Source organism: Macaca mulatta, chromosome 7, assembly GCF_049350105.2.
Source record: "Macaca mulatta isolate MMU2019108-1 chromosome 7, T2T-MMU8v2.0, whole genome shotgun sequence".
In the NCBI taxonomy this organism is placed as follows: domain Eukaryota; kingdom Metazoa; phylum Chordata; class Mammalia; order Primates; family Cercopithecidae; genus Macaca; species Macaca mulatta.
This window is the reverse complement of record NC_133412.1, coordinates 14,189,037-14,212,569: the sequence shown is the minus strand read 5'-3', so window position 1 is coordinate 14,212,569 and position 23,533 is coordinate 14,189,037. Positions and strand designations below refer to the sequence as shown.

General features: G+C 40.4%; 2 long non-coding RNA genes across 2 annotated transcripts in view; both read left to right on the top strand.

Moving 5' to 3' along the window:
• The first annotated feature begins 3,436 nt into the window (after window positions 1–3,436).
• On the top strand, window positions 3,437–5,951 carry LOC144329716 (uncharacterized). The gene is made up of 2 exons (XR_013395316.1): window positions 3,437–3,611; window positions 5,250–5,951. It is a non-coding gene; the product is annotated as an uncharacterized LOC144329716 (long non-coding RNA).
• Window positions 5,952–16,359: 10,408 nt separating this feature from the next.
• LOC114679372 (uncharacterized) overlaps window positions 16,360–23,533 on the top strand; it is a 34,217-nt gene continuing 27,043 nt past the window's right edge. Inside the window, exons 1-3 of the long non-coding RNA XR_003731194.2 lie at window positions 16,360–16,493; window positions 21,540–21,643; window positions 22,243–22,360. This is a non-coding gene — a long non-coding RNA (uncharacterized LOC114679372). The remainder of the gene's footprint in view (window positions 16,494–21,539; window positions 21,644–22,242; window positions 22,361–23,533) is intronic.

The window sequence follows — 23,533 nt, the reverse complement described above, 5'->3', positions numbered from 1 at the left end:
ATGCAAGAAAGGAGGGGGAGGGGAGCAGAACACAAAGACTTTATCTAGTTCTCACCAAGCAGGTTTCAAAATAGGAACTTAATGGGAAGAAAGACGAAAGAATTAAAAAAAAAATAAGAGGGGCGTGAGAATTGTTTATTACAAGTTTACTTGTCTGGAAGAGAGGTGATTCTGTGGATATTTTTCCCTTTGAGGATTCTGTTTTCCTCTTATTGAAACATTTTCAAATTTTAATCCGTTAGCAGACAAAACCTCAATATAAATATGACATGGGCCACTGGCAAAAAAACGAACTTAAACTCAGTGCTTAGAGGGGAGGAGGTGTGGGGAGGAGAGCGCCCTTTCTGATTAATAACTAGCAGGGTAATGTTGAGGGCTTTTTCTGCCCGATTGCCTTTTTGAATTAGAGCCGATTTCTTCACACTTCACTAGTGCCTGTCTCCTTTAAAATGACTGGCAGATTTGTTTCTCTTTTTTTTTTCTCTCCCTGAGACTTAATGATGTAAATTTTCTAATTAGTTGAATCATATTGCTTAAAGGCCTAATATTTACCATGTAAGAAATGATCATCCAGATTTGGACCCCTTGAAATATTCTAAGAAATAACATTTGGCTTTTAGGTTGAGGGATGAAGAGGAGAAAGCTGTATTACGGGAAGCTGTTTAGAGAAGAGAAGGCATAAACCCGGCAACATGTTAAATTAATAGTTGAAGTTGAGCTGGGCTCACACCCCAAGTCCGCTTTTATTTTTCAATCAGCGAAGATTTAATTGGCAGCCCTCAGGCTGGGCGATCTGATATTTTCTCATTAGTTTCCCATCACTAATCTTGAGTGTTAGATTGGCTTAAAGGTTGTCAACATTTGACCAATTTTATTTAAGGAAAAAAAAAAAAAAATCATGCATTATGGCTCCTGGACGTGAGATCTGCAAATAAATCCTGCTTGGATCAGCGGAACTAACAGGCGAAAAAAATGTTGACTATTCATCGTCGCATTTAATAAGTTGCATTAATGTATATTTCAAGGCTAGAGAGAGAGATGATACATGTGGTGCGTAGATGCCGATGAAAAGAAAGAGGTGAATGGGGAACGGGATGCACTATAAGCGGGATGGGTAGGTAAAGTGAGACGTAGACGCATTTCGAACCGAGGGTAAATAATCCAAGTGGAATAGCTGTTGAGGATTTAAGAGCTACAATCCTCCCTCCCTTTCCTTTTGCAGCTGCGTGAAACTGCCAAGCCTGTCTTGCAAGCACAGAGTGGCTCTGCTGTCTAGTCCAGAGCTAACATCAGAGCGCCCCCTGCTGGCCAGTAGAGCAGAACGCTGCGGGTCAGCCCCCTGCGAAGCGAATCGGGTTTTTCTGCGCACCCCACCTTTCGCTGACTCCTTCCACTGCCCTCGCGTCCATTCTCCAGCAAAACCCCGCGGCAGGGAAATGGCTTGTCAAGGACTGAACATTTAAATGAATAAATAATAAAAATAACAATAAGATGCGAAGGAACCCCCCACCTTCACTTGGCCTCTGGGGAATCAAGTATCAAAAGCCTTGGCAAAGGGACACCTTTCCTTTTTCTACGTCTCTTTATTCTCTGGGTTTTCGCTACAGTTTATTTTTCCTGCCGAACTGCAGATTCCGAGTCCAAGGAAATGTTTTTAATAGATGCTGTAGATGTTTTAAAAATGGATCTCTGATGGGGAAACAGGCCAATACAAAGCAATATTTTGCGTCCTCACAAAATTAAACTCCCAGGAAACTCGCACTGTTTGGAAAAGTCTTGAGGGATAGCTTTCGGAATTCAGACGGTTCCTTGTCCGGAATGACCCTTTGCTGCAACGCAAAGCAATACCAGACCCTGTCCGAATCTTTTTTTTAAAGCAAAAAACGTGTTTAAAAGTTGTCACCGTAGCTACACACACCACACACACACACACGTCTTTTCCACGGGTGTGTCTATTCTTTCTTGGGTCGTACTTCTCAATTTTGCTGGAAACGGAAAAGGTAGCTGAAGTGCACCAAAACTAACAACCTATGTCTTTGACATTTGATCTTACTAGAGTGTTTCACGTCCAGTGCAAGGTGTGAGACTGCTACCATTTGAGAGAATTTTGGTTCTTATTCAACGGTTCGGTGCATGGAGGCATTTTCTTGGTTTCCCAGTTAATCTGCCGCGGGATTTATGAGCACCACGTAACGCGAGGGCGCACAGGTAACGAGAGCCGGAGCTATCTCAGGCTGGCAGCCGCACCGCCTGCACCGCCAGCCTCCACTCTTGGGAAAGGCGCTGGCAACGCAGCCCTGACTCGGAAAAGTCTTCTGACCGCAACTAGACCCCCACATAAAGAGTGTCAATCTACATTGCGGAACGACTTTAGTGTCTGAGGGAGTTTTTGGTTTTGCTTTTCAAAGTACCGGCTTTCAGGATTTTGTTAAAATAGTGCTCAGAAATGAGGCGCGGGGGAAGGCACACGGGCAGGGAGGACAGCAGGGCAAAGGTGTGTCTCTGGACTTTCATTTCTTGCCAGAGTAGTAGGATTGTCTGGTTTAAAAATCCGTGCTCCTCTGTCGCTTCTTCCCAGAACCCCTGTGTCACCCCTTCTTCAACCCCCATCCCCATCTTTAGAGACGCTCCGGGAGGGGACAGGGACCCGGCAACTCCCTAGAACGAGCACTCCTAGGGCAAGGCAGAGGTGGGAGACAGCCCGGTCTTCAGGCCAGTGAAGTGATGCCTCAGTCTGATTGTGTTTGAAGATTTGCTGGGGCTATTGTGTGACAACTGAGGTAAAGTTAAATATTTATACTCCAAGCTGTTACATTTTGGGGGATCTGTTTAGAGGAAGTCCACTGGTTTCAAACTGACTTTAAATATAAATCCTGCTCTGGGGAAGCAGAATCTGCTGCCTGCCACTGGGGTTGACTTTTTGAAAGGTCTCTGTGAAGCTCAGAAGTGGAAGGGAAGTTATCTGCAGACCATATGGATCTATTCAAATATATAGTATATACGTTTGTGGGTATATATGAAAAATATCTCTATATAGTTATCTATGTATCTGTACAAAGACAATAAAGTAATAAAGACAAGAAAGGGGGTGTCCCTCATAGCAATTGAATCCAAATAAAAATATTTCTCTCACATATAAAGAAAATATGATCATCTCATTGTATTGTCTCTGTTTGACTTAATGAAATTTGGAGACATTGACAGTCTCGTCAATGTTCCAAGTAAATTAATGTGAAGGTCCTTAGGAAGAGACGGAAAACACCCCTTGCCATTAATCTTAAACCACTTGAAGATTATGATTAAAAGAATGGGATCACTAAGCATTACCATCTCAAGTAGCTGTTAACTGCCCCCATCCCTTTATTGTGGCAACAAAATAAACTCTTCACTAAGAATGATGTTTCTTCCTTTTTTATCTTTGTTTTTGTTTTGCTTTAAGGGCAAAGAAGGGAAAACAGAAGCAAAGAAAACTGTTTCGAAAGTCTTGGAATTGCTACTGTTAAAAGGCTGCGGTTCATTTCTGATTTCCTCATCTTTTGCTACAAAGGAAAAAGAAATCCAATGATGTGTCTACGTTTGATGAGAAGAAAACACGAACAACAGCAGCGTAGGTGTGTGTGTTTGTTTTTCTTTTTTCCTGGAAAAAATATTTTTAATATTCACCAATTAGCGAGTTGAAAGCTGTGGAGATGTAAAAGATGTTCGCTTGTCCACATCTATTTGTTGACTTTCGTCATCGGGGTTTTGTAGGCATTTGTACCAGATAGAAATGGAGAGAAAGAGAATTAGACACTTGCCAAGGAACAACAATATATACACTTTCAGGTAACTCCACCTAATCCTGTATTTGAGTGCTGATAGGGAGGAGGAGGGGGTGATATTTTCCCCTCATAAGCCCCCCAAAACCGTATTAGACAGAAAGAGGGGGTGAGAACTCTAGGACTGAGCATTCTGACAAAAAATGGAAGCAGCATCTCTCTGCTCCCAGGCCCCTAAGGAAGGACGCCCCCCAAATGTGCAAAAGCAGTTATGTTTTCCTTTAGAGTCTTGAGTTGGGTGGACCTTTGAGAGACATACACAGTCATTAACATTTTGGAAACAAAATGCAGAAACGGAGGGCAGTGGCTAACAGAAAATAAAAACATGCTAAAGATTATTCTTGAAACACCGCAAATTTCCAGATGCCACAAAAAACCAATGCAAACGCACCCCCTCCTAACTGAGCAGACAGACCGGGTGAGGGTTCCAGATGAAAGTGGAATTGGAGATCTGAACTCCGCTAGAGCCATGGGAGATGTTACCCCGAGGCTTCAGGAAGGGAGGTAGGGGACGTCGCCCTCCTTCCAGCCCGCGGTTCCCACCTGTTCCCTCCGCCCCAGGCTGGGGCGCGGGAGAGAGCAGGAGCTGGAGCGATTCCGCCCACAGTCTCCAAGGGATACCCGGTGCTACTGCTGCTCCTACCAAACCAAGAAGGAAACCCAGATAGGCCCCCAGAGGCCAAACCCCTCCAAAAGGACCGAAGCTCCCGGTCCGAGGCATACGCAACGGCCTGCCCTGTTCCCTGGCCAGGCTCCCACGCCCGGCTGGACAAAAGGCTCACAGGCCACACTGGTCCCGGAGCCGCCGTGAAAGGCGATGGAGGGGCCAGTCTCCTCGCCCGCTCTGGTCCGTGTGTGCGCGCGCGCGTGTGTGAAACACGTGCACTCGGTGCGGGCCTCCGGCCGCAGACGTCACCTGGGGAAGTTCACCCCGGGGCTTCCCGGGCCCTGAACCCACCATTCCCGCCCTGTCGCCTCAGCCGCCCCCACCTGCTACCCAAATCCCGGGGCACGCCCGGACAGGTGTGCTGCCTCTAACTGGAAAGCTCCGGGAAAAGAGCCCCCCCAGGAAAGGAGGCGAGGCGGCGGGAGGAGGTGGGAGGGATAGAGAAGAGAGATGCTTCTTCCAGAGCTCAGATGTCCCTATCTTCCGAGAAACTGTCATCACGCTCAATCTTTACACCCTGGTCTACCGTATCCAAAAAGCAGACATTGATTCACGGAAAAATCGGGTTCTCGAAAATACAGCGATTTGACGCGGACTCCTGAGACCTGCGCAGGCGTTGCTTGGGTTGAAAAGTATGATTTTAATTTTCTTAATGAAGGCGCGCTCTAGAGCTCAGCTGGTAATGGCTGTGTTGAGTTTAATAGACTTCTGTCGAACAGAAAAAGACGGATAAGTAATCTGCTCTAATGCAATTATTTTCCCAGGTTCGAAAGTCATTGTGCAGAGAGGGCAGGAGTGAATTAAGGCCCCGGGGACCGCGGACGCCGGGCCAGGAGACCGCCTGAAATATGAGCCGAACCTGTTTTGTGAGATGCACTTGGGTTTGGGGGTCAGGGTCGAAGGCTTCAAAGCCCTTGGTCTGCACGTGTGAAAAATCTCTGTCTTCCTCCCTCCCTCCTGCTCCTCCTCTTCCTCTCTTTCTCCCTGTTCCGCTTTCTCCTCACCTTTCCCAGAATTGATGCTAATTTCCTCTCCCCCTCCTCTATTTTGCTTGTCTTTGTGTATTTCATGCTGATCCATTTAGTACAAAGTATTTCTCTTAAACACACACATAAGAGACTGTGTGTGGGGGCTGACTGTGTCAGCCCAATCACCTTTTGAAACCCAAGAGAATTGGGATGTTGAAGATAGTGAGGACACTGTGTACACACATAGACAATGTATTGTGAGGGTTATTTCTATGCCAGTAATGAGCCAGTCCCGGTCACTGTGCAAAAGTTTTAGCTTTAACACAAGTTATCATTCACAATATTTATTTGGCATTGTCCAAAGTCTTCTCAACTTCATTTGTTCAAACTCTTCTCAGCTTCAAACTCTCCGCTTTGCCAGGTGAACACAATCTCAAGCAGGCGTGATGTTTAAAAAATAAAAATATCACAACTCATAATTTCCCTTCTTACAGAAAAGCCAAATCGATGCAAAAAAAAAAAAGCCCTTCATTCTCACCTGGACGAAAGAGTTGGAGAGAGGGCAGGCCGCCCGGCCAGAGGAGTGGGCACTGGCAGCTGAGCTGGTACTCTAGAGTCCAGCACCCTGAGCCCACCTCTCTAGGTCACGTGAACCTCCGCCCGGCCACTCCAGCCCCCCTCTTCCGGACAGCCCCTCTCCCCGGTGCTGGAGAACAAAGAAAGTTCTTGGGATTGAGGCACAAAAAGGGTTAAATGAACCCCAAGCTGTAAGTGTGTCTATTCCAGACCCCTAGGTGAGGCGACAGTAGCTGGGTCTGATGCGCGTCTCTGAGCTCCACAAACTGACTTGGTCTAGGGTTCCTTAGCTTTGTACACCCTCTTTCTCACTCACCCCATTACACACACACACACACACACACACACACACACACACGCATGCGGTGACCTAGGCACGTGTGTCCACAAACATCCACAAAGCTCTGTAATTGCTGTCTCTTCTTCCCTGACCCGATCCTATCCCAGTCCTTCCTACCCCGCTGCCCTCGCCCGCCTCCACAGCAGCTGGACTCACACAAAAAAGGGAAGCACATTAAAACAAGCAAAAATCCATTTGCAAACCCCCCTCAAATACCCCCGGCTGAGGAGGAGCACAGCTGGCTCCCCCGAGGCAGGAAGTTGGGGTGCAGCAGGCCAGGGAGCAGGGTTCCTCCCGGCTCTGGGCCTTGCAGTGCCACCTCTCACAGAGCGTGGGGGTTGGGTGAGGTGAAGGGGTGCTTTTCACTTTCCCCTCCCCCACGCTCTTCGCGGGCTTTTGGGAATGGAGTTAGGAAGAGATCCCGTCTTCAGGACCCCACGACTCTCAGGACCTGGAGAAGCAGCGTAGGGCGGGCGCCTCCGAGCTGCCACAGTGGGACTGCACCGGAACCCACGTCCGCAGGCTAGAAAGTCTGCACCGAGGACGGCCGCGTGGAACTCCTGCAGGGCTCAGCCCGCAGAACCCTTTAAAGACAGAGAAGCTCGCTGGGCAGTGCTCAGGCCCAGCCCAACCTAGCAGTCTAGCATTTGGGTGGCACCAGGATGGAGGGCTGCCTCTGGCTCCAAAAGCAGGTTTGGAATGCAGGAGAAAGGGTTACTGTCAGAGCCAGTCTCTCTCCTCTCCTCTCTCAAGAGCCAGATTTAGAATGCAGGAGAAAGGGTGACACAGCCAGTCTCTCCCCTCTCTCCCCTCTCCCCTCTCCCCCCCCCCTCTCTCTCTCTCTTTCTCTCCCACTCCCCCTCTGCCATTCCTAGATCTCTCTTCCCACGCCTTCGGAGGACATGCCTGCAGGAGCTGCTGCCTTGTTTTGGTGACCTGGGAGATCAACAGCAAGGACCCAGAAACACCCACAAGCTCTAAGTGGGTCTAATTTTGCTTTTGAAAAGTAGTAGGAGAGGAAAGAGACTTTATTACCAAACCGTGAGTTTTCCAAGATGATCCCCCTCAGCCAAGCAAAGTTGAGAAGGGTTTGACAGAGGCTGAGGACAAGACAGTTCCCTCCTAGCCCCTTCCACACCCCTACAAGAAACCTGGACGGAGCTTCCCCACCAGCTGAGGACTCCTTGTCAAGGCGCCTTGGGGTCCCCACCTGTGCCACTTACCCAGATCACCAGGGCCTCTAGGATCTCAGACCATTCTCATCCCGGAAGTAGCTGACTAGATGAGGTCAGGTCGGGGAAACACTAGGAGGCCCAGTCAGTTTTGCTTCTCTCTCATTTACCCTCCTCTTTTAAAGGTCAGTGGAGGAAAGGAGTTTTTCTTTTTCTTTCTTTCTTCTTTTCTTTTCTTTTTCTTTCTTTTGCAGTAAATCAAATGTATAATTGCATTCACATAGAATTAAGAAGTCAAACATATCTTTTCTGCAAATGCACTTAGACATGTTTAAAGAGGGACTGCCCTGAACATAGTCAGTTTTTAAAGAATGAAACAGTTAAATAAAGCTTTCAAGATAAATGTGAAGAGTGCCCAGTATCCCCTTCCACTGCCTTTACATAAATTAGGTGGGTCTCAGGAATATCTCAGGTGTCAAGAGTTCTTAAAGCTAACTAACCAATACACAAAAATAACAGATAATCACATGTTTAAAGTAAGTTACCCTCACAGAAGTTAGAGGTGAACGCCTAACTGCAGAGTGAAGCTTTTCCTGCTTCTTTATTTATCCAGGTCTCTTAATTTTAAAACAGATTAAATAATCTGCTCAAAAGGGTTGACACTGCCCACCAAAACAGAGTGAAGACAGTTGTTCATACTTTGAAGCTGATCCAAGAGCCTTGGGAGTTTTTGAATTTTTAAATGAAGTGTAAATAGAATAAGGTCACAGGTTATTGACAAGATCAAGTTGCTTAACTCAATTATCAAAATTTTATTTCAAAATTATGTTCAATTTGATTCTCCTGCTTTGCTCTAAAAGATCTTAGAAAATCCAATAGGAGCAGACAATTTACGTTGTGTCCTATGTACTGTGGCTTATTTGTAAAATTATTTTGTGATACACACACACACACACACACACACCTTCTTTAATGTTTTTGAGGAAACCAAGTCTTTCCAATTAGATTTAGGAACACAGCTATCACACTAATTCAAAGGCAGTTACTTTGAAGATTCAATGATCATCAAATTTTAACAATTTTCTAAAATATGTCTAAATTTCTAAACTGCAAGCAGGACCTGCAGGCTGTTCAGAATCCAATTTTCTGGATATTGGGCATGCTGTATTCAATGTCCAGCTAAATTCAGTGTCCACCTATCGAAATGCTAGATAAGAGTGCAATTTGTAAATATATATCCTACAACTCATTTCTAACATCGTATCTTAACATTCTCCTATGCATTATTTAATAGATAACCAAACTCTTTGGATTAAGGCTCATGCTGCCACATCTGGAAATGCTTCCTTTGCATTACCCATCACCACCTCCTCACCCCGCCCCAGCCACCAGTGAGAGAAATAGCTGAAGCCTCCCCTTCCACCATTATATGATAGCATCAGCTTTTAATCAGTGAGAGGCACTCCCATTTAAATTTACAGGATGACTCTTTATTTCATTTATCTTTTCTTTTGGAGGAAAGTGAAACAAGAGCACCACCCTTATTAATTATAAGATTGATGGGGTGAAAAAAGCCAAATGAATTTGGCTTGCAAATTCTTAGTCTAGGTATGAATATTTATGACTGTGCCAGGAACTGCAGTCATGAACCCTGGGTATCAGGCATGGGAGACAGTCAGCCCAGTGCATTCAACGAGGGTTCAGTCTCCCCAAATCTGACATGACATAAATGGAAACATTGAAATTAGACACAGGGTGGGCTCCCATTAAATCAATTTATTTTCTTTCTTTTTCTTTTCTTTTCTTTCTTTTTTTTTTTTTGTGGCTAGTCTTGCTAAACATGAACTTGCTTCCAGTAGCTTCCTTCATAAGCTTTAAAAACCTTTTAAAGTGAAGGAAGACATTTATAGATTTTGTGAAGAAAATTTTTGTTTTCCCCACTTGATATTCACTTATGTTTCAAAGCAAGTTTATCTGCAAAATATTTGTGACATGCAGTTAAAATTTTTTAAACTATTTTTATTCCATTTAAAAATATTGGAAACCTAAAATATCCCGGGTATAGGAAGGATTTAAATAGACATGATTCAAGTTCAATGCAGAGAGAAATGAGAGGGAAAAGAAAACAGCAATGGGAGAGATGAAAAGACAAGTTTTCTATTTATTTGCTTGTTTTCCTTTTTATGCACCAGACTTACTCATGCGTTTTCATTCCAAAGTGAGGAAATTTAAATGAAGGTGGAGGCAGAAAGCATCAAGGTAGAAAGGAAAGGGTCAAAACAAGGATTTAATAATTTGAAGACAAACTATATTCTCTTCTTTTCCTCCTCGTGATTATACATTTAAGAGTTTTGTAGTGCTTTGGAAAAGATGCTGGGGGTTTGAGATTTAACGAGCTCAAATACTGCCTCATCACCGGCTTCTTTTCTGTAAAAGAAATGTTGAGTGGGAGCTGACCCAATCCTGTGAAAATGGTTCATTCTGACATCAGAGCCAGCTTCGCACATACATTTTGAAAAGGAAGACAAGTTGTTTTCAAAACAGAAATGCTAAGCATTCTAAAAAGCATAAGCAATTTAAAAAATGCTCCTCAAATTTCCTGAAAAACTCCCAACGACATATATATATATTTCACAATTGTAAGTGGATATTTGTGCTAAATTGATGCTTTATGTATATCCTGTCTCAATTTGTCTGTTCACTGTAAAGATATAATTTTTTTAAGAAGCGATACCACTGACAACAATTTACTTAAATTCACAAACCTTAAAATTGATGCCGCTCCTATCAATCACATTCAGTAGATACAGTAAAACACATTCAACATTTGTATATCAATAGTGGCACAGACACAAATCTGTTTTGTTCAATTTGAATGCTCTTCAACATGTCATTTCATATTTTTCTGGAACATGTTATGGGTTAGTCATCCTGTTTCAGCTGATTGTTAAATCCTTAACCTAATGAAAATTCAAAATAGAACATTTACTTGTCATGAGTTTCAGAGCTGAATGGTGGACTTTAGGAACAATTTGGACAACTTCTCTTACCATTCCAGTGAAGAATTGGAGGCCTAGTGATGGCAACTGACCAGTCCAATTCATAAAACTAGTTAGCTCTAGTTTCTGACAAGATCCCAAAGCTTTTAACTTAGGGCCAATTTTTCTTATTATATGGTGCTTTCCCATTTTCTACCCTCTATAATCAAGTAGTATTTATAATACTATATGCAGACTTTTTTACTATTATTTTTCCTTCCAGCACATTGATAATGAAATTTTTATTAAATAACAAGAAGAGAGGGATGGGTCTGTCTGCTGATATGAAGATCTGTTTTTGATCTGTGATGCTGTTTTAATTAGGCAAAAACGAGATCTATCCTCTACCTGCAGGATAAATAGATGCCAGTATTGGCACAAAAACAAACTTTGTATTTATAGAAATACCAAACTTCTCTATTTATTGGTTACAGTCAGCTCAGTCAATCAAGCTAAAACCAGATATAAATAGAAATAACTGAGAAAGATAATTCAAAATCTCTGAAGAATGTTCACCAGGAATATTTAAAAGGATACCAGAGTTCCTTGACTTCAACACTAATAGCTGGCTTCTAGGTAACCTTCCCACCTGGCTCTTCTCTTCACCCCAAATTGAATCCTACACATGCTCCATATTTTTTATATTAAGAAGTCCTATTCATGCCTGAAATGATCTTATGTTTATGATGGCCCCTTCTGTCAAATTGTTATTTCTGTAGCCTGCTGTCAGAAGCGTCACTCAAAGTTTCCTTTCTACCTCTCTTTACCCTCTGTTATAGTAACTTAGAAGGTCTAATCCAAGTAGAACCTACTTCACCTATAAAATGAAACTAGGAGAACTTTTTTCATTTCCTGTCACCTACCTCTCTCCCTAACCATCGCCCTGCACCCCCCAAGCTTTATCTTGATTCTGTTTGAGGCTGTTCACTGTTTCTCCTTGTGGTAAAATTTTTCATCCAAGCTGTTTCTCTTAAGTTTCGAGTACCTAATTTTTGTGAGAAAATGCATGTATAAATATTTTGGGCATGTTTTCTGAATCTGTGCTACTTAGGTTAATACTCAGGCAAGAAAGAAAACAACAGTGAAAGTAAAAGACCCTCCAATTACAGAAAGTTCTGGAGCAAAAAATAGCAGATACTTGATTTTTTTAAATATAAAAAATAATATATCAAACTTGTTGATGCTTAAAACTTTTTTTCTTTCTCAGTGGTCTCCTCTCTGCTATGTTTCCATTTCATGATTTTTGTATGAATATGATAAATGGTCATTAAGTCTAACCAGTTTTATTTAATGTTCATAAAAACTGGTAGGTTTTCAAACAGATGTGGCCTGATATGGTTCAGTGAATTTAGTGGACTTCTCGTATAAGTGAAATAATAACCATACGGAAGATGAATTTTATACCCTTGTTTACCTCTTCCAGACTCACCCTTATTATAATTACAAATAGTGTTTATTATGTATTATGCAATATACATACCATTGTCCAGAGACCGCACAAAACTTTAACTTAATCACTGCCATCTAGAGTTTATAATCCAAGAGCACCAATGCCAAAAACTACAGGGAAACACGGACACATAGAAAGGGCACCATGATAAATATATCTTTTTTTAATAAAAAAAAAAAGCAAATATAATGGAGCCTAGCTTATGAATGAACACATTTTTATCTTTTCATTTAAATATTTTTTTCAGATCCAAGCAGGTGGTTGGGAAAGAGAGAATAATTTATTGCATTTATTTTCTATCAACTAGGGATGACTTTGGACAACAGCTCTTCCCCTTTTAACATTTTTAAGAGACTGGCAAAGAGAAGAAGGTGGCAACCAGAGCTGCCTAAGTGGAGGGAGTACACACAGGTTTAAATAATGAAGGCAGGAGACATCCCTTTACAGTCAGACTGCCTGGATCTCAATGCTGGCTCTGCCTCTCATCAGCTAGACGACCCTAGGCAAACTCATACTTCCAAACTTCTCATGGGGCTTTCACATGCTCACCAAAGGAATTAACGAATGAAGAAATTTATCCTAGTACTTGGCTCATGGTGAGCAGCCAATAAATACCAGTTATTATTGTTAATGGGATAGTTATCATCCTATACCATCCCTACCCCCAAGCTTAGACAGGACCTCATGTAAACAATGCATAAAATTTTAACATCTTCTTTTTTTATTAATCATATAAGAATTCAACACTTCTGTTAGTATAGATTCTCCTTTTGTTCTATATCACGTAGGTCACTTCAATTGCTTATATATTTGCATCTGTATAGTTATCATTTAATATTCCATGTTTTAAAAAGACCCACACAGCATACATTTTTATGGGCAAGTCATTGAATAAATAGCTTACTCAATGGGTTTGTTGGTTTATTAGGTAATGGGAAGACCACTAGGCTGAGAGCCAGGAAAACTGGATTCTAAATATTTTTTTCCACTTATTAGCTCTGTAGTTGGGACTCAGTTTCCTCACCTACAAAACAGGTTGGAGTAGAAAATATCCAAGGTCCATTCTGGCTTTAATAGTCAGGAATTCTACGACTCACATAGGAAACTTTTCCTAGCAGAATCTTTTTGCTTCCTTTCAAGTACATATTGAGAAATATTATGTGCCTGGCCCTGTGCTTGGCCCTGAGACTCAATGAGATATAAGTAGAGTTCTGTGTTCAAGAAATTTACAGTCTAGCAGGGTAACTAACATTACATTACAGTGTAATAACTGCTATTTTACAGGAAACTCTTCAGAATTATAAGACCTGATAGAAGCAACATCTAATGAAATGGAGGCAAATACATGACGAGGGAAAGAGAAGGAAAAACTTTGTAGAGGAACTGGCACCTCAACTGTCTTAAGGAATAAATAAGAATTAAGACAGAGGTGAGGAGAAAATCATGACAGGAGGAAATAGTATGTGTAAAGAAACAAACAAACGAAAAAGAGAGAGAGAGAGAGAGAAAGACAAGGCCATGCAGAAAACTGGTAGTTAAGCATGGCTGGAGGGCAGAGGGTATGTGTGACTGGGTAGAGACGTGGCTTCTCCCTCTTTGCTCTTCCATGTCTCTACAGTCAGTGTCAGTCCTATAGACTCCTTTGGTGTCAGTTACCTTTCATTGGCTGATGACTGACCAGTTTTCTATTTTTGACCCAGAACCTGCATTTGAACTTTAGACCTATACATTCAGTTCTCCAGTGACATCTCTATAGGTCAAGAGGCACCCTAAATTCGTGATCTTCACCCCCAAGGAAACACCTTCTCTTGTGTTCACTATCTTGGTAAATGGCATTACCATCCACCCAGTTGCTTGTGCTGGAGATTTGGGTTTTATCCTTGATACTTTTCTTCATCCCCAGTACCTCCACAAGGGGTATCAAATCCAGTCAATTTCCAAGGCCTAATAATTATGCCCCTAAATGCATCTTTAACCCATATGTTTCTCTCTGTTTCAGCTGCCACCACCCTAGTTTTATTTGGACTTCACCACTGGGGGTTCTGGAGCCAAATCTGATCTCTTCATATTCCTATTAAAAATCCTTTGATGGAAACCCGCCACCATTCTTAGGATGAAGTCCACATTTCTTAAAATGTTCTAAGGCCTTGATTGATTTCACTTCTGTCCCCCGATCTTCAGCCCCATCTGGGATCCCCTTATTCTCTTTAATCCAGTCATGCTGTCTGCCATTACATCACTCAAACAGTATAGCCTCGTCCTACCTCAGGGCTTTTGCATATTCTGTTTCCTTGGTCTGGAAGGTTCTTCTTTCCTCCACCGTCCCCCATCTGTAACTTAGCTAACTGCTATTCATTTCTCAGATCTCAGTTTAAATGCCACTGCTGCGGGAGAATTTTTCTTGACCATTTCCCCTCTAGATTAAGCTAGATTCTCTATTCTCATAATAAGATTTAAATTTTCTTTGCATCACTATCACAGTAATATTCATTAACAGTCATTTTGTTATATTTGTGATATCACACTAGCTTCATTAATAGTTAATTATGTAACGATCTGTTTAATGTCTGTTTCCCCAGCTAGACTATGTGTTCCGTGGTGACAAGGTCGGGTATCTTTGGTTCACTATGGTATCCCCAATGTCTAACAAATATTTTTGAAGGTAAAAGAAGATGAAAGGGAGGGAGGGAGAAGTCAAAAAATATATAAGGCTTGAAAAATGCCCTTTGGATTTAGCAACTAAGAGGTCATGGATGACTTCAGATAAGGCAGTTTCAGTGGCGAGGCATGGGTAGATGCAGATTGAAGTGGATTAGGAACAAAAGGGAGGTGAGAAAGTGAAGACAGTGGGTGTAAACTAATTTCAAGAATCTTAGTCGTGGAAAAAAAGCAATATGACAGTAGATAAAGGAAAGATGAAGGATCAGGGGATGTTTTGCTTTCTAAGATGAAAGAACTGAGCTTATTTCTATAGTTGAAGAGAAAGCAATAAAATAGATATATAAAGTAATGGAGATTAAGGATACAGAAAAAAAAGAAAAGAAATTAATGAAAGAATATTAGAGGGTTGTAGTAGAGGCTGGGATTTAGAGCGTATAAGCTAAGTTCTTTAAAAGTTAAAAGTCACCTCCTCAATGAGACATAAAGAAGGAAAGTAAAGGTAGGCATATGTATGGATTAAATGGAGGTGTGGGGCTGAGAAAATAATGTGGATGCTGCTTGATAACCTGGATTTTCTCCCAGTTGTAGGAGGCACTCAGAGAAAAGGGATGGTAGGGAAGGGACATAAAGAGAGAGGTAAAAGCTTAAAATCATTGTTGAGGGGAATAGGAGAGGGAGCTGATCAGGATCAGGTCATAAGATTGCTGAACCTTGCCAAGGGAGATTTGTGGTGCCAACCATCCATATCATTGTGTAATTTTCTCCAGAAGTGCTCAGCAATTTCAGTGAGGGAGTGAGATGCTTGGATTCTTCTAGGTCTGAGAGTTTGCAGGGGAAGAAGAGTTTGGAAGTTAAGAATACCTGTTGGGGAGTATTTGAGCTAATAAACCATTGGGTCTAAGTTAGATAAAGAAGGAAACGAAGACACAGAGTGGGTGACAGGCTGAGTGTAAATTTAGGGACACAAGGTTTGGATATTTCCTTGGAGAAAAGAAGCTAAAGGTTCTGAGAGCTAAGAGAATGTAGGAGAGTGTAATGAGAGATTGTTACATCAGCATTTCAGATGGAGAGGTGGAAGTTTCCTCTTCCATGCAGAGGGAATAAGTAGATCCAGATCTGCCACAGTGATAGATATCGAAAGAGGGATCTTTACATCAGTCCTAAAAGGCATGACAACATCCTCACTTTCTCTTCCCATTTCATTCTAGGAATTTCTTTTCTGCTCCTTGGGCCAGATAACTGAAAGAGGGCAAAGGAGAAAATGGGAATATGATTTATTCATTAGTTGTTTGTCAGTTCGAACAAATTCACTTCAATAAGTAGTTAATGCGTTAATACCAGCTACCAAGGTATTGCTGCATGGTAGAGATTCGGTGTTTGCATTTGAGATCCATCATTCTGTTAACTTTGTGGAGAATACATTTGGCTGGGGCTGGGGAGTGAGAGTGGGCACAAGACTGGAGGCAACAACAATTTGACTTCACCATTTAATAAGGCTATAACTTAGGAGTATTTTACCTTTTGTGTCTTAATCCCTTCATCTGTATAATCGGAATGCTAATAGTATGCATCTTGTAGGTTCATTGGGAAATTATTTATTTATAAGGTGTTTAAAACATACCCTACAGATTTCACGGCTGGAGCAGAAAAAGTTATGAGCTTGGAATATCTTCAGTGCCTGAAAGTGAGGAAGTGCTCCCAAAAATATGAAATCAAAAGGTACACGAAGCCAGCTTGAAGAGGCTTCCATCAAAATAAATAAGGAAGTAATGGATTGTTGTCTACTGAATAGAACAGGAATCTGTGAGTCTATAATAATAAATAGATAAATAAATAAGAAGAGAAAGCTCTTGCTTTTACAGTAGTAAACCAGCTAATATAGAGGGAATAGTGAAGTTTAAAAAAATCACCATTTCCCAGCCTGGGCAACATGGTGAAACCCTGTCTCTGCAAAACAAAACAAAACAAAACAAAACAAAAGAAAACAAAAGACAAAAAAAAAAAAAACCCACAAAAAATTAGCTAGGTGCACCTATAGTTCCAGTTACTCAGGAGTCTGAGTGGGGAGGATCATTTGAGCCCAGGAGGTTAAGGCTGCAGTGAGCCATGTTTGTGCTACTGCACTCCAGTCTGGGTGACAGAGAGAGACCCTGTCTCAAAAAAAGAAAAAAAAAAAGAAGAAAATCCCCATTTTGCAACATCACAGAAATTGATTCAGGCATGAATCATCAATGGATGCTAAATGTAGTGGAGCAAAGTTGATGAAGAACAGGATATTTATATGATATTGAAGTATCTCATCGTAGATTATTTATTACACTAGGAAAAAATTATGCAGTGAAGAAAACAGACAATACCTTATCCAAGTGATCTAAATTAACATCACCAATAACAATGATGTGCCTCCAATGTGATACTGTGAAAAGTACATATTCTCACTTCTTGGTACTCCAGCCCTAAATGCACAACCTAAATGTAGTCATGTGACACATCACACAAATCCATATTGAGAGACAGTCTATAAAATATCCGGCCTGTATGCTTCAACAGAAAGGCCAAGTAATGATTCCACATTAAAGAAGACCAAAGAGACATGAAAAGTGTGATTTATCATCCTAGACTGGATTCTGTATTGGACAAATTTGCTATAAAGGACATTATCAGGGAAATAGATGAAATTGGAATACAGACTTGAGATTAGAAAAAAGTATCACTGTTAATTTTCTCAAATTTGAAGAACTAGAAATGGAAATATTATAGAGTGAGAAACTTATTGGATGTTTGTTAGAGAGAGTATCATGAAGGAAAACATGAGATTAAAGACACTGCAACTATCTGAGAGGCCTGTGTAAAATTGTGTAAGCAAAATAGGGAATCTAATATTGAAATATGCAAATCATTTTACTTTTAGAAACTTAGACTTCTTTGTAGAGCATTAAATTTTATGCTATATTAAGTAGAGGCAATGCTGTTTTGTACATAAAAACTATCTTTGGATTATTTACCTTTTCTTTCCGAAATTGTTGTCTTTTCAACTCCATCTTTAGGGACAGACAAATGATCAACTGAGTGGTATCATTAATAGAAGCACCAGTTTTAGAAGCTCTACTTCTGGAAGTAGAATAACAAGGAGGTGTAACCCAGAGTTTAAGATATCCACTGATAATGAGAGCATTTGAGTGATGGTAATTGGCAAGGAGAAAGACTTAAAGATCTATCTAGAGACCAACCCTTATACTCTAGGCATGCTGCCAGATAAAGACTAAAAACAGCACGTAAGATGGCAAGAAAAATACACTCTTTGGTTTCTTCATTGCCATAAAAGCCATTGAGAAGGGCTTAAAGAGATATGCCATTCCTAAATGGCAACATTAGACTTCTTGTTCTATGACTTGAGTGAAAAATTTTGCCATTAGGAAATGGGGAGAAGGAATGTCATCTTTAACAGAGGGTAGCTTTTTGGTCTATCTACTGATAGTCACCAAAAGGCACAGTAAGTAAGGTCACACAATGTCACCCACTTTGGTTCAATCCTGGTCTTGGAACTAGAACAGTAACTCAACAACACTTTGTCTTTCTTTTATGAAGACTCTTCAGCCTTGATGATAATGATTTAATTAGCAATGTGGGCTTGATTTTTGCACACCCACACAAGGTTTTGTATCACACAACAAACTTACAGAATGTAGCCACAGCTTCTTGCTCCAGGAAATGTCTATCAATTTAATTATTAAAACTAGTTTAATGTTGGTGCCTTGTAAGCAGGATCTTTAAGATGAAATGAGCCAATCCACATTCCATTATTTCACTGACATTTAACATAATCCTTGCAGCTGCCAAGCTATGCCTCCCAAATCTAAGACAATGAGTAAATGTTATCAGTTGAATCGGTGACTAAATGAGCTAAAATGGTTGCTTGACTAAACCAACAAGTCACTGGATACATCGTGAACACACTGAAGGAAATTGGAAGAAATGGAATTCTGGCTCCTGGGTCCCTAAAAATTGCTGAGTGTGTTTCCTTTTTTGTAAAATAGGTATATTCATATTTTGCCTAGATGTGTTACAGTAAAGATTAAAAATAATTCAAGCAAAGTATCTAGCATATAGCAGACAATACATGGTTGCTGTAATTTATTATGATTATTTATTAAAAGTTCAAGTTGCTTTGAAGAAATTAAGCAATTAGTTACTGGTCTATCTGGATCTTAGAAAACTCTAACTAGTACATTCAATCAACTTAAGATAATAGCAAGAGGAAGTTTAAAGTTAGATTAATTCAAGTTGCTAAGCAGCTTAAATAGCAAGCTCACCATTTATTCTAGTTTACTTTTTATCTGACTTCATTTTTAGTTTGAGCTGTTTTATGAAATATTTTTTAGTAAATGGCTGATCTTGCTGGTATTCTGCTGTAGTAAAAACTGAGTAAGATATTAACAGTGATTGTTTGAAGAGGGAGGAAGCTTTTGTTTCTAGTTCAACATTTTATGAAATGGATTGCAAATCCAGGCAGTAATCTCAAACACTGGAATCCCCTATACATTAAGAATCCTGGCAGTCTAAAGATTGTAAGCAAAAAGGCAATAAATATGTCAAAAGAAACTTTATAAATGGGTTTTTGCAAGCCAAGAAAACTGCCAAATAACATGTAGGCTATAGATGTACTAATGCATTTGTCTTTCTGACCTTCCGATCTTGATTCGTTTTTTGATGCCATCGGCATCTCTAAGGTTACAATTTGGTGGAGATTCTGGATTGCAGTTGTGCTGTCAAAGGGTCATTCTTCCTGGTAATGAGGTAACTAGTGGTCCCTGGGAGAAAGGAGAAAACAATCAGGTCTTGAAAGCTGAAACATACTGAAGTCGAGAGTAGGTTCTTGGCAGAGGCCCAACTCCTCTTTCTCAGAGCGTTTGTCATCATTGCAACAAAGAAGAAAATGGTGGGGTTTGCATAGACAGCCATAAAGTGGGGACCTAAATAACAAAGAAACACAGACACCCAAATCCCATGAACTGGAATGTACTTGGAGGCTATTTTTGAGAGCACTTTGTTTTTTTCACTTACCATATTGTTGAGTCACATGTTAAGGATGTGGGTCGCATTAAAGAGAAGCATGCTGCTTATTTTGAAGCAAATTATTATCAAATGACTATGCTTCAAAACATTTCTTAATTTCAACTTTAAGTGAAGTCATTTGACTTTGGAACATATGCCTTTGCTAAATTGTTGCCAAAAAAAGACAACTTAATTTTTGCATTCATTGCTTGCAAAACTGTTGATTCAAGATGTGATGGAAAGGTAAGACTTTATTTACTCATTATCGCTAGTGAGACTCACTTCATAAAGCCAAAGGTAAACTTGAATACTTGTCACATTTAGTCCAAATGAAGATTGTGACTAGCCTGTGAATCATATTTTTAATTTAAAGCTAAATAAAAATAGTAACAATGGCAAATAATTAAAAAATAGAGAATATATGTTAATGTGTATAGTGCTATATATATTAGATTCTATAAGATATCTGAAAAATAATATTTGAGTAGAACATATCTCTAGCCATGAGCAACTCAATTTCATGGACCTTACAGGCACTAATTTTTCATCTACATATGTTCTCTAAACTAGACTTCGGGCTTTATGGCACAGTTTCTGCATTAACTTTTTTTCCTATCTTGAAGGTAAAGATTGGATTATTTTTACAACATTTTATTTTATTATTTTTCTCAATGGCTAATATATCGACATGGTAAGAAACTCAAACAATACAAAAAGATATACAATGAGGATAAGCCTTCCATTCCCAGCACCCAGTACATTTCCTCTCCCTGACAGTTATTTACTTATGTTTTGAGACGGAGTCTCGCTCTGTCGCCCAGGCTGGAGTGCGGTGGCGCAATCTCTGGCTCACTGCAATCTCCGCCTCCCGGGTTCACGCCGTTCTCCTGCCTCAGCCTCCTGAGTAGCCGGGACTACAGGCGCCGCCACCTCGCCCGGCTAGTTTTTTGTATTTTTAGTAGAGACGGGGTTTCACTGTGTTAGCCAGGATGGTCTGGATCTCCTGACCTCGTGATCCGCCCGCCTCGGCCTCCCAAAGTGCTGGGATTACAGGTGTGAATCACCGCACCCGGCCTTCCCGACAGTTATTCTTAGCATTTTCAATATACCATTCTAAATGTATTATCTGAATATTTAAGTGTCTATTTCTATATATCCACCATTCTTTTTCTTTTTTCTCTTTTCTTTTTTCTTTTTTTTTTTTTTTTTTTTTTTTTTTTTTTTTTAGATAGGCTCTTGCTCTGTTTCCCAGGATGGAGTGCAGTGGCATGATCACTCCTCACTCCTCTGGAGTAGCTGGGATGATGGGCCACCACATCCAGCTAATTTTTTTTTTTTTTTTTTTTTTTTTGGTAGAGACAGGGTGTCCCTGTGTTGTCCAGGCTGGTCTCAGTCCTCCACCTTGGCACCCCAAAATGCTGGGATTACCAGCATGAGCCACCACACTTGGTCATTCTTTTTCATATTAATATAGTAGCATAGTTGGGTCATAATGGGAAGCAGAAAGAACACTCAAACTTGGAAAATCGGAGAACAGTTTACAAATAAAGAAATTATCAGCAAACTTACGAGTTATTATGTAGGGGAACCACAAGGAGACAGTTTAGTAACCCACACTAGTATCAGTGGAGCTGTCACATCTACAGGCTCAAAGAAATGGGGGATGTGATGGTTATTGTAACGTGAACTTGGGAGGAAGAAATCATGTAGGAGAGGAGTAGTGATACAGTTCACCTAAGGTGGAAAGGGAATGAATGCTCTGGCCCCATGCTCCTCTCCTCTGGTGCCATGCAGGTTTCCCACTGGCCAAATCCAACCAGCAGCCATGGGACCCAGAAGCTCAGTGATAGAGTCCATATAGGTTGGTCTCCACCAGCAAAGAATAGAGCAGAGAAAGGGTAAGTGACTGGAAGACATCTGCCATACACACTTCTGCTCCATGCTTTTTGCAGTTAAGGATATATGTTGGAGAGCCTTCCATCCATCAGTACCCATAGATCTCTATCCATTCTTTTGAAAGAGGTAATCTATTTCATTGTGGATAAAACATAATTTATTGAACTGGTCTTCTATTGCTAAACATTTAGATTGACCTTTTGTCTTTTATGAATAAAAACACTGTAATAAACATGCTCGTATATGTGTCTTCATGCATATATGTTCTATATCTTTTATATACATTCCGAAAATGGAACTGCTTCTTATTAATTTAGGTCAAAATGGAATTTTAGTGCTTATTTATCTCAACAGGAAAAAATGAAATTACTCTTATATTTGGGCATAAATTTGTCAAAGACTGGTTATAAGTGCTATTGCCCCAAATCCAAATTATTTATTGCTTGAATATCTAAATTCTTTTTTATTTTTACAATGGTACAATAGTGTAGAAGTTACAAAAACAACATGTACTCAGGAGTTAGTGAGCCTGTGCTGGAATGCTGGCACTGATGCATGACTGTGGGCAAATTTTATAACTTCTTCTTTTTTTTTGAGACAGAGTTTCGCCCTTGTCGCCCAGGCTGGAGTGCAATGGCACAATGTCAGCTCACCAAACCTCTGCCTTCCGGGTTCAAGTGATTCTCCCGCCTCAGCCTCCCAAGTAGCTGGGATTACAGGTGTGTGCCACCATGCCCAACTAATTTTTGTATTTTTAGTAGAGATGGGGTTTCAACATCTTGACCAGGCTGGTCTCGAACTCCTGACCTCAGGTGATCCACCTGCCTTGGCCTCCCAAAGTGCTGGGCTTACCGGCATGAGCCACCGCGCCCAGCCTTATGACTTCTTTATGTTTCACTTTCCTTATCTGTAAAACGGGTATACCAGCAATAATAGTAGCTACCTTGAAGGGCTTCGGAGGGGCTCAAATGAACTGATGTATGTAGATTGCTGAGACTAGTATCTAGCACTATGTAAAAGCTTTGCTGTTATTATTGTGCAATAATTATCCTTTAACAGCTGCCTCTTCTTGCCACCACTTTTATAAAGACTTCTGTTTGTCCCTTGTATACATCTTTCAAATATCTACTTTTCAGATCTTCTCACTTTTTCTATGCAACTGCTTACTTTACACCTTTCAGTATTTTTTCACTTATTTCTCCAAACAACCTCTTTAAACTTGCCCTAACCTACCATGATATACCAATAGTATATCAGAACTTTCTCATATGTTGTTTTTATTGATATATGTTTATTCATATATATGATGCTATAATATATATTGATGCACAGAACATGAGAACAACTACTCTGGTTAGTGGCTTTGTGTTTACTCTGGATCACACCAATGGCTAACTCAGTTGTTCTCTGCAATAGTAACAAACAATGCTTGTTTAAACAACATACCTTCCAAAGGCCTTAGGTTTTGTTTGTTTGTTCATTTGTTTTGTTTTTACTAACATATTTGAGACTTAACAGCATCTGCTAATTTATCTAAACTTCCCTTCAAATTATTGTACTTTCAGCCTTCACCATAACTTCAGGTAATGATTATATAAAATTATCCTTTCCTCTTATTTATCTCCAAACTAAGTTTTCCAAACTTTAAGGGGTAGTTCCTAATTCTGGAATTGCAATTTTCATTAAAAAGTTATTTTCTCTACCAAGACTGCATGATTTCACAAACTAATATCATTTACTCTTTCCAAACAATCATTTCCAGATTTATCCTAATAATGGGACAGAATAAAATTCAAATGGGCATAGAAAATGTAGTTTTCTTATTTTTGTTCTCATCATGCTAACTTGAAGCCCATTCTGGTTTCTCTCTTAATCTGATCCAATAATTTAAA